The following is a 12,478-nucleotide window of genomic DNA, read 5'->3' on the forward strand; positions in this document are numbered from 1 at the left end:
AAGTCAATGGACTGGCTCGAATAATCCCAAAGTCCTTGGGACAGAGTGGCCGCTGCCTCACATTTTTTCACCCGAAGCGGCCCTTGTTGTAAACGGTGGGCACTATTCTACCTGCTCTCGGCGCTGATAGCCCATGATCACACCATAACTTTGCCAAGCGACGCTTTCCCCTTAACTCCTCCTTTCTCCCTCCTTAAGGCGAACCCCTTCTATGCCTAAGCGCCCCTTTCGTTACTCAGTCGCCGGTACGTCCACTTGCCCGGTGTTGCAAAGGGGGAGTGGTCGGTTTGGCCCAATCTTAGCTGCTTTGGCCGCCTTCCGCCCGACTAGCATTATCGTCTGCAATTCTAAGATGATGGGAAAACAATTCGAATTTATATAGCGCTAGGAACCGTCGGGCATCTAAGCACTGCTTACTATTACCCACGGTGTGTGGTGCTCCTTTATTGTTTGGCGCTGGCGGCATTGGAACCTGCGTTTCCGTTCTCCACTCAAAGTTAAATCATGCCGCGAACGGCCGCCAAATAATTGATCCTGTGTGAGGTTGTCTGCACCGCAGCAGCCACTAAGGGACCGGTCTATCCCTCACCTGGACTGCCCCAATGCCATCCCCTTCGGGGCCCGCATAGCGTGCTATATTTGTAAATCTAGACTGCCCCTCGCGCACCCCCGGCACAGAATATAAACAATTTGGCACTACCGCAAGCCATGTTAACTAAACAAGGCACCCCCTTGCCTGAAATATTCACCTCATTCCTTCCTTCTACCGACGCTCCTTCATCCGCAAAAACGCCTGTAGACCGGAACCTTCCCTGCACTGGAACTCGTCTAGGTCCCGAACCGATAACACCAGCTCGAACCCCCTTCCGAACGAAAAACCTCTCCTGCTTGGCGGGCACCCGGCTGCTGGAAGAGCTGCAAGTGCTGCTGTTCCGGGTGCCCGCCGCTTATGCATCCCAAGCTCCTCCCCTTTCTTTTGTTGCCCTTCGCGGGCTTTTGCAGCGCTTGGCGCTCTTTTTCTGTCTCTTGCCGCCCTCTCCCCTGCCCCCGCGGGGGGGGGGATGAGAGAGCGGAAGGAGGAAGGCCCCTGCCCCGGTTATCGGGGTGCCTCCTCCATTTCCCTTCGGGTCTCCGTTCGTCACCTTCATGTACGCACACATTCATACCCATTCACCCGCCTGTCACTCACCCAGTTGTGACTGGTGAATTTTTTACTTGAAGGGGCATAAACATTTCCCACAAATATGCCAGAGTGACCGAGCAGAGTGAGGGAACACAATCCATCCAAAGGGGATCCAGGGGTGTTTCACCACCTCCCCCAAAATAAATGTTTGAATAATGTGTTAAAGGGGTACATTATACACTCTGTGTTTGCCAGTGTTCTCTTGGGACGCCTGTTGCCAACTACTGACAGCGACTGATAAGGTAAGTGTGGTGTGGGCAGGGAGTTACTATACTCCAGTAAACCCGCATCACACTTACTACCTACTATCATATAGCTACCCACACCTATCCACCTTGTTTTTCCATTGCGCAACTAAAGTTGAATCCAGGTGTTTTTCATTGCACTGCCTAAGGCTGAATCTGAGTGTTTCCATTTCACGCCAAAGGTGATTCTGAGTGTTTTTCTGTTGCACAAATAAAGTTGAATCTGGGTGATTTTCATTGCACTGCCAAGGTTGAATCTAAGTGGTTCTCCATTTCACTGCCAAGGTTTAATCTAAGTGGCACTCATCGCTCTGCAATAGTTTGAATCTACCTTCTTTCTGACAGTTCCCCCAAACTTGTATCGGATTGGCTCACATTGCCCTGCGTAGGCTGAATTCTAGAAGGTCCATCACTGTGCTCAGAAGATGGGCTCTGTGTAAGCATTGACATTGTTCTGATTTCACTCCAAGCATCATAAACAAATAGGAATTTGAGTAAGTATTTTGTTGCTGTTGTATTTTCTTTCCTAGGGGCGCTCTGAGATTGGCAGGGCGTAGTTTCACTCCTCGCCACATCATGCCTGCCCCGGATATACCACACCCCACACCTCCCCCCCTTTCCCTCCCTTCTCTCAGGCCCCACCCGCTCCGCCCCACATCTCCCAATAATAAGGCAAGTCGGGCAGCTCACTGGCACACCATTGTCCAGAACCCCATCAGTACACACAAGCCCCCAAACCACATGACAACTCACCCCGCCCAGCCAAACTCACCCTCTACCTTTCCTGCCCCCTCCCCGCACCTCAACAGAAATAAGGTGGCTCGGGCAACTCGCTGGTGCACTACCCTTCCGAACTCCGTCATTGCACTCCAGCCTACATCTCGCACCGTAACTCACCCCCATGTCCGCCGAACACACCTTTACCACTGCCTGCGGCACTGTTGCACCACCCTTTGGGTTTCACTTCTCTGCCCTCCTCCCCACCCCCTAGCACACTAAACTCATGCTTCACCTCCCTCAGCACAACACAAGCCTCCCTGGCCAACACAGCCCCGTCAATGAACCCTCCTACTCAACCACGCAGATCCAACACCCTTCGCTCACTCTGCTAGGAGACTTTAACATTTGATTTGATGTTCTGGCCAATCCTATGACCCGCTTCCTCACCAACAATCTGGAAGTTCTTAGACTAAGACAACTGATATCCCTCTCTACTCACGTTGCAGGGCACACCCTCGACGCACTATTCTGCATGTCGGTCCTAGTTTTGCCACTCCTGCCTCACACTCTCATCTGGACTGAACAACACGCTATACACCTCTCGCTTCAGCACCACTCCCCAACCCCATGACTTCCAGCAAGCATCTTTTCAACTACCCCACCTCACTCCCTCTCTGCAATAAAATCATCATCAAACCAGACCTGGCCAATTCCCTATTATTTAGAATCCCTGATCTCTCTCGCAAGGAAGTACAACCCTCCATTGACCTCTTCATTCAATGGCTCTCCAAAGCTTTGATGCCCCTCACACCGACCCGTCGCCCCTCCCAACGATCAAGCCCACACCTTAAGTGGTACATCCCTTCCCTCAAAACCCTCAAGAATCGCCTAGAGCAAACTTGGAGGACCAACCCTACCCCACAAAACAAAACAGCCTTTGCAAGACTGAAGAGGGCATACCTGTCTAAAATCGTAAAAGCCAAAAAAACTTACTATGGATCAGAATATCCAACTCCAACAATCCATGCAGGGAACTCCACGAAATCCTAAGGGAATTCAAGTCCCCTAACTGTCTAACCCCCCTACCCTAACAGACAAGCATTCTGCGACAAACTACCCAACCACTTTCATAACATTGCGCTCAAAAGACATCGCACCATCACCTCAAAACTAGCTCTGATCACCTTCCCTACCTCCTGCCCTCCCTCAAACCCAACCAATTGCTTACCAACCCTCTCTCCCCATCAAGCCATGGCCCAATCTCCAACACCCCCTTCATTGCTAAACTAATAGACCGTGGTGCATGCAAGCAACTTGGCATATTGACAGAAGCCAATAAGCTCCTTGACCCAGCCCAAATGGAGTTCCAACACCTCTGTGGAACGGAATCCTCCCTGGTCTCTACCTGGGACGACCTAAAAAGAACTGCTGATTCAGAAGGATGCGCTGCACTCATCCTACTCAATCTATCTGTGCCCTTTAGTTTGACACCATCGACCACACAACTCAGGAACAGGCTCCTCGCCCTAGGCATGAAACAATCTGCCCTCAATTGAATCTCCTCATTCATTTATAATCACTCACAAATCGTTCTCCATCTTCTTCTCTGCCCAGCGCCCCATCACAAAAGGGGTCCCACGAGGAGCCACCCTTTCATCCCTCCTCTTCAACATCTACCCAAGCCCGCTGCCGGCTCTCACGCCCTTACCTGCTACAATTACGAAGACGACACCCAGATGATTTTCAAAATCCCAAGACTCCAGCCTCCTCCCTCCCCTACTTCGCCTCTCGGGTATCGACCTATGGATGACGACCAACCACCTTATCCTAAACCCGGGCAAATCAGTAATCCTTATATGCGTCAAAACCACTCTCATTCCCCAACCGATACCATGGCCACAAGCTCTGGGAGCCCCACTAGCCGCATCCACCTCCGTTAAATATCTTGGATGATCCATGGACGCAGACATATCTCTCTCTTGCCACTTCCACTTGTTCATACTAAAGCGAATCCTTCCCTATCTCTCCTTTCCTCAAAGAGGCTCTGCAATACTGGCTATCATCCTCTCTCGCCTAGACTACGCCAAGTCCCTCCATCTCGGCGTCGAACCACGCCAGTTTAGGAAACTCCAACAAAATCAAAACTCAGCAACCAGACTGCTCCTTGCTTTCTCACCCAGAGAACATATCAGCCCCATCCTCAGAGTACTGCACTGGCTACCTATCAGCCAAAGAGCTCCATCCAAAGCCATGTACATCACATACCGAGCCCTCCACAATATGGGACCAGAGTTCCTACAGGAAAAGATCATCCACTACCAACCCCCAGAAACCTCAGATTGGGCTTGGCTTTCCTCCTCGCTATTCCACCTTACCACTCCACCGGAGTAGGTAGCTCGGCCTTCTCTATCTCTATACTAGCTCCTACCATATAGAACACTCTTCCTCTGCACATCCGCCGTACTGAGGATTACCTTTCTTTCAAAAAAGTCCTCCAACCCTGGCTATTTCCCACATTATCTGGAATCCTGTCCCTAACTGCCCAATTCCCAATCTGAGCATATGAACCTTCACCACCGGTCCTTATCACAGCGGCCTGACCTTTCGGCACCAGCCCTTATCGCAGTGGCCCAGGCCTCACACACTAACATACACCTACCATGGCCTTGGTTCTCTCAAGCACCATTCTCTCCCATCATCTGGAACACTCTTACACTGCACTTCTGATGCACCGAGGAACAGTCTAGATGGACTTGAGGTTTTGAAAATGTATCGTACTTGGATGAATTTCTTGGGGGTAGGAAATGTGTCGCACTTGGTTGGATTTTGGGGGTAGGAGATGTGGCACACTTAGATGGACTTGATGTTTTGGAAATGTACCAAAAAAAATGTACCAAAAGTGCCAACCCTGTACCAGTTTACCGGACTGGCAAACAGCAAACGCAAAGCAGGGAACGCGTATTACGGGTTTCGGGAACACGTGTGCGCTAGAAGTTTCACACGCGATCTGGCCTGGGGGAGCGTGTGCGTGTATTTCAGGGGTGCACGAGAAGTTCCACACGCGATCGGGCCTGGGGGAGCGTGTGCGTGTATTTCAGAGGTGCGCGAGAAGTTCCACACGCGATCGGGCCTGGGGGAGCGGGGTACGTGTATTTCAGGGGCTCGCGGGTGGTTTTACACGCGATCGGACCTGGGGGAGCAGGGTACGTGTATTTCAGGGGCTCGCGGGTGGTTTTACACGCGATCGGGCCTGGGGGAGCGTGTGCGTGTATTTCAGGGGTGCGCGAGAAGTTCCACACGCGATCGGGCCTGGGGGAGCGTGTGCGTGTATTTCAGGGGTGCGCGAGAAGTTCCACACGCGATCGGGCCTGGGGGAGCGTGTGCGTGTATTTCAGGGGTGCGCGAGAAGTTCCACATGCGATCGGGCCTGGGGGAGCGTGTGCGTGTATTTCAGAGGTGCGCGAGAAGTTCCACACGCGATCGGGCCTGGGGGAGCGTGTGCGTGTATTTCAGGGGTGCGTGAGAAGTTCCACATGCGATTGGGCTAGGTGCGGGTATTCCAGGGCTGCGCGGGAAGTTTTACACGCACGCCTACAACACGTATTAATGGAAACAAACGTGGCCAATCCGGAAACACGTACGCCAGCAGGAAGTAGGCGTACGTCCACCCGCACAGCATAAAAGTGCACGCAAACAACAAACAAGCTCAGACGCCAGGATGAACATACCGTTCCTAGCAGCAGTGGCCGTGGGATACCGCAGGAGGAGGAGGAGGATAGTCCGGGCCAGAATTTTTACACCCAGAACCAGCCTTTTTGGGATGCCTGATGACCATGTGTATGGGAGGTACAGGTTTCCACCTCACATAATACTCGACCTGGTCAGTGAGTGGGAGGATGACCTCACATCAACCACCCTGTGCTCCCAAGCACTCAGCCCCCTGGAGAAGGTCCTCAATGTACTGCACTTCCTGGCCACTGGATCATTTCAGCAGACAAGTGCCATAGTGGGGGAGGGTGTCACAGGCCACGCAGTCACGCTGCCTACACCAGGTCTTGGCCATCATCACTGCACGCCCATCAGTCCGCAGGCACATATACCTGCCCAGAACACCTGCAGAAAGGCAGGCTGTTGCCCAGGATTTCTACAGGGTGGCACAATTCCCCAAATTGCTAGGTGCCATTGATTGCACCCATGTGGCTCTACGTCCCCCCAGGGCAACTGAGCACATCTATAGAAACCGCAAGCACTGGCATTCCATCAACGCCCAGGTAGTATGTGATGCCAAGGGAATCATCACCTCAGTATACGCCAACTATCCAGGCTCCACCCACGACAGTTTCATCTACAGAATGTCTACCCTAAACCGGGACATAGAAGCTGGGCGGCATGGCGATACATGGCTGCTCGGTGAGTATAAATGCCACTGCGCATGCATGCATGTCAGATACTGAGTAATGTCACAACCCCACTGATGATACCCATCACCACCTCCCCAGGGGACAGTGCCTACCCTCTCAGCACCCACATGATGACGCCAATTCGGAACCCCACCACGCCACCCCAGGTAAGATACAACACAGCCCACATTGCAACCCGGGGCATCGTGGAGCGCACATTCGGAGTGCTCAAGTCACGCTTCCGCTCCCTTGACCGTTCTGGCAGGCAGCTGTTATACGCTCCCCCAGTAGTGTGCAGGATCATAGTGGCAGCATGTGTCCTGCACAACGTTGCAACACGCCGGGGCCTGGTCGTTGACATGGTGGTGCCCCCACATCCCCAACCACATGCATGCCCACTGCGCATGGGAGGGGAAAGGGCACGGGGTGAGGCAGCCCATACGCAGCTCGTGGCTAATTACTTCACATAAAATCACACCCCTGTGGAGTGCACACAGCCCTGGCACATACCAGCTGACAATGAATGATGATTGTAACTGACAATTATGATGTGTCAATGGACAGTCAACTGTCACAACCATACCAGCCTGAGATTGTACATCTGGAAGTGTTCCATTGTGTGCTTCCCTACCTACACAAATACCACCAATGCTGTGTTCAAAAGACACACTTCTATGCTGCTAAAATCATTACCCCCTTGCAAGACACATGACAACAGTGCCATGTCACCCAACCCCTCCCCAGCACCGCCACCCAACACACCATGGCATGACATGCCATGTGAGAGCAAACAAAGTCATCCCCCAAACATGACACGTGTCACAAAGTACAGTGTCCCTAATGGAAACTGGCCACACACAATATGCCCACATAAATGTAGAAACAAGAACACACATGACCAAATACTTACCACAATACAATCGACATAGCATAAACATGACAGTACTAAGGCAAAGGATACGTAGTCTTACAACATGAGAATGCCAGCACATCCACCACCTCCAACAGTACAGTGTTGTTGCCACGCACATCTTGAAGTCCACTGCTCACAAAATGAGCTCCATCTCCAAAGTGGACGGCCTTGTGAAGACATGAGGAATGAACCTGCAAATTAGGAGGGAGACATGGATGCACAAGCACACATCAATACACCATGCAGTGCACAATACAACAACAATATGCACTAGGAATGTATACACAGTATTGACTACAGACTGCCCACACAGCTCATGGGAGTCCAACGTCACTGTGTAATTCACTGTCACTTGGGCACACCCTTTGCAAGCCCATGGAAATGGGAAGCAGGAGGGGTGTGTGTCTCACGAACCCAAGCATCTAACCCAAACTCAGGACACGCCTGCATGTGCCCAGCCGGAATACAGTGGATGCCCACGGAAGCCACACAAGGCAACACACTGCAACAAAAAATCAAAAATCAAAAATCAAAAATGGCCATGTGTGGGCCAAGGGGAGTGGGGGAGGCCACCCAGGAGGTCCGAGGACAGGGTGCCCACCAACAGCCACCTGCGTGAATGTTGCGAAAAAAAAAACACCTCCATGGGCTCATGGGCTCATGGCCTGCACAGCTACTAAATAGTGGGAGATTCACTGCTGGATTCGCTCTCCTCAACCTCTGCCGCTGCTGCCACAGGAGGTGGTGGTACTATGGGAGGCAGCCCACGCAAAGCCCTAGTTTGGTCCTCCATGGCAGCAAGCATGCGGGTCTGGAAGGCCTCGTTCTGGAGGGATATGGTGCGGAGATCCCCATGCAACACCCGACGTGTTGCCCGGACCTCCGCCCGAGTTGCCTGCATCTCTGCTGAGAGCGTACGGGTGACACGCTCCAGCAGCTGTACCGTCCTGGTGACAGTGGAAGCCTCAAGGTCCACAAGAGTCTGCCTGAGGTGCCGGACCTGTCCCCTCAGGGCTTCCCTCTGTCCCTGGGCATCTATAGAAATTGATTCACTCAGATTGTCCAGGGCCGCCTGTCTGTCCCTGTTGGACGGCAACATGTCCTCCCTGACTGATTGGCAAATGGAGTCTGTTGCCTGCTGTAGTAGCTCCATCTGCCTTTCTGGGGGGACAATGGAAGTGGCCACCCTCTCCATGGCTTGAGCAATCATTTCTGATGATGCTGCCTGTTGGTTGGCCATACCATAAATGGATTGCTCCCATGCGGTATTGCCTGGTGGCGGACGGCCACCGCTTTGGCGGGCACCACACCTGTCTGGGGCAAGGCGAAATGCGCCTTGCTATGTCGGCACTGCCTGAGGCTGCAGGACTGCATTTCCCCTCTGAACCGCTGGCCCAGGAACAGGATCAGATGTTGTGGAGTGTGGCCCTGCATCCGTAACCACCACAGGCGCACCTACCAACACTGACATCCCCATAGTGGGCTCTACCCCTGGTGCAGGTGGGTCGGACAGAACAGTATCCCTTCCATGAACACATACCTGTGAATCCACATAGGCCTCATCCGAATCAACACCTGAAAAGAGTTCTGGGGAGGTGCAGCCAGGGACACCCCTGGACAGTACGGCCTGCAGCAAGAGAGGGCTCTCCCCCACCACCAAACCACGTCCCCCACTGGTGCCTGGTCGTGCTTCAGATCTCTCCTGGGCCTGCACCATCTCCTCTCCCTCAACAGCATCAGGTGCGTCATCCTCTGCAAAAACATGAAAGACAAGAAATGGAAACAGGCATTAGCACCATGGCACGCTATTAGGCCAGACAAGCTACAGTACCAGTAGTTGATTTACACATGTCCGACATGACTATAGCCCTCCCATGCATGCACTGTCCATGAGTTGGAAGGGGAGGAAAATGTCAGACACTGATGACACCAAGATGGGAGAGCAACACATCAGCTGCATGATGGCTAGCAGTGCCATCACACATTGGCCTGTGAGTTGCATGTCCAATACACATACATGACACATGCATCACACAGATGGCATGTACCATAGGCATGTCATATGTGTGACAATAGGGCAGAGTGATGCTCAGTAGAACCAGGTGAATTCCTACAATCAGCCTGAATGAACACAGCTAAATAAGGAACAATGTTGTAGCAAGATGCCACTTCAAGGGCAACTGGCGCGATGTAGTGCAAAACGCCTACTGTGGCCAGAAGGGATACTGTAATACCCAAATCCCGGGGCGCCGAATGCATTGGATGAAGCACATGGGTGGGCCAAAACACTAAGGCACACACACCCTGACCTGGCACTCAACCAGAACCCCTCCCTCAAACAACATACACATGGATCACACACACATGCATGTGCACTCACCGGACAATGCCTCGTAATCTGGCAGTTCTCCCACACCTTGGATCTGCTCCTCTGTGACGTAGGTCCCAGCAACATGCTCATATAGAGTGAGTTCTATGTCCTCTTGTGGAGACCCACCTCCAGTCACCAGAGTTGCGGCATGACTTGAGGACAGCTTTTTCTTTGCCCTACGCTTAAGGTCGTTCCAGCGCTTGTAGCACTCAACAGCTGTGCGCCTCATAAACCCAAGGGCACTTATGCTGTCCGCGATGGACTGCCAGTGTGCCTGACGTCGAGCAAGTGTAATCCTACACCGTGAAGTGACCAACATTTTGGCGTCATGTTCGGACACATACTGCACAAGTGCATCCAGTTCGGCATCATTGAAGCTAGGCTTCCTTGGCGTGCCGGACCGTGTAGCCGTGTCGGGGTCATCAGCCTGTACTGGACGAGCACTCTTCCTCTTTCTTTTTGTGGGTGGTGGGGATCCGGAGTGCCCTACGCCACTCTGGACACTAGAGGCAGGAGCACCGGTGGACTGTGTAGTAGTAGTGTGCGATGGCACACTGACCACATGACTTTCTGCAGGCATTAGCTGAAGTGTGATGATGGCAGGGGGAACATCAGTCTGATGTACCGGGACCAACACTGTCCTTGCTGGGAGAGTCAGAACTGGGGTGGACGGAGCTGCAGCTGCCCCTGCAGCCTCCCCACCCCACCTACTCGGGGCAGCAGATGACATGGCTGCCCCTGTACCACGTGGCCTGGTGACACTGGCTTGCCTAGACCCCGTGGCCTAGACTTGGCGACCTGGAAGTCAGCCTGGGAGTCACCCTGCACTAGGTCAGGTGCCACAACGGGCCGGTCCAACAAGGGCTGAGCAGGGATGGTGTCAGCCACGTTTCCCTCAACCATGGGGGGGGGATGTGTGTCCCTGACTGGTCCTCCACACGTGGGGGGCTAGGGGGAGTCTGCAAATCCTGGCCACGTCCCCTACCGCGCCCACCACGCCCACCTCTTGAGGCTCGGCCACCTTTGCCACCCTTACCACTTGCTCGCCTCCCAGCCATGGCACTGATGGAGTTGTGCGTATGGGAGTTGCAGTGGACAATTGTCCTGGGCAATTGGGGGTCAAAGGGGTAGGGTACTAGATGGAATTCGTACCCAAGTGCTCTAGCAAGGCTGTATGGAACCCCTGGGGAAAGATGACAGGTCACGCAACGCACAGGCACCCCGAAAACAGAAAATGACGTGCACGCGACCCCTCGTAGACCACGTGCGTGGGAAAAGGAACCTGCACTACGCTGTGGCACCCATAAACACAAAAATGAACGTATGCGTGCCTACAATGACCTCTGAAGGGGTACGCTACACACGGGGCTAGCACAGTTGGTAAATACGTGCGCGACTCACCGTCTGCCTGGGAAAAGAGCGTGAAAAATACGCACGTGTTCGCGTTGGCAACACCCCCGCCAAAAAAAGAATTGTACACTGTCTGAGGAGACAGGACAAAAGGAGAAGTCAACGCTGTTTGAGGAAACAGGTCGAAGAGAAAATCAGAAAAATACTGACATAGGTAACAGGGAGTACGAACTAGAAACGCTGTGAAGTAAATCGCGTGTGAACCGACAAGAAGTACAGATTTCACCCACTCGCTCTCCACGGGAAGCACGTACAAGGAAATGACGTACTACACGCACCTTTTAAACCGCACCACACGTCCAACGTCACTTCCGTGTATACGCACTGAGGCACTATCCTCCAATTACGCGGGCTGACACTCGGACGTGCAGTTTTTGGTCATGTAACATTCCCCCGGGTACAGGGACACGCCCGCGCGTGTCACGTCACAGACGCGCCTGCGCTGTTGGGGCCTGTGGTCCAATGGAATCGCGTACACAGGCCAATCGCGTGTGAAACTTCTCGCGCACCCCTGAAATACACGCGCCCAGGCCAATCGCGTGTGAAACTTCTCACGCACCCCTGAAATACACGCGCCCAGGCCAATCGCGTGTGAGAAACTTCTCGCGCACCTCTGGAATACACGCACACGCTCCCCCAGGCCCGATCGCGTGTGAAACTTCTCGCGCACCCCTGAAATACACGCGCCCAGGCCAATCGCGTGTGAAACTTCTCGCGCACCCCTGAAATACACGCGCACAGGCAAATCGTGTGTGGAACTTCTCGCGCACCCCTGAAATACACGCGCCCAGGCCAATCGCATGTGGAACTTCTCGCGCACCCCTGAAATACACACGCCCAGGCCAATCGCGTGTGAGAAACTTCTCGCGCACCTCTGGAATACACGCACACGCTCCCCCAGGCTCGATCGCGTGTGAAACTTCTCGCGCACCCCTGAAATACACGCGCCCAGGCCAATCGCATGTGAAACTTCTTGCGCACCCCTGAAATACACGCGCACAGGCAAATCGCGTGTGGAACTTCTCGCGCACCCCTGAAATACACGCGCCCAGGCCAATCGCGTGTGGAACTTCTCGCGCACCTCTGAAATACAGGCGCCCAGGCCAATCGCGTGTGAAACTTCTTGCGCACCCCTGAAATACACGCGCCCAGGCCAATCGCGTGTGAAACTTCTCGCGCACCCCTGAAATACACGCGCCCAGGCCAATCGCGTGTGAAACTTCTCGCGCACCCCTG

This window comes from Ambystoma mexicanum, chromosome 3q, assembly GCF_040938575.1.
Source record: "Ambystoma mexicanum isolate Mex_15411 chromosome 3q, UKY_AmexF1_1, whole genome shotgun sequence".
NCBI classification, from domain to species: Eukaryota; Metazoa; Chordata; class Amphibia; order Caudata; family Ambystomatidae; genus Ambystoma; species Ambystoma mexicanum.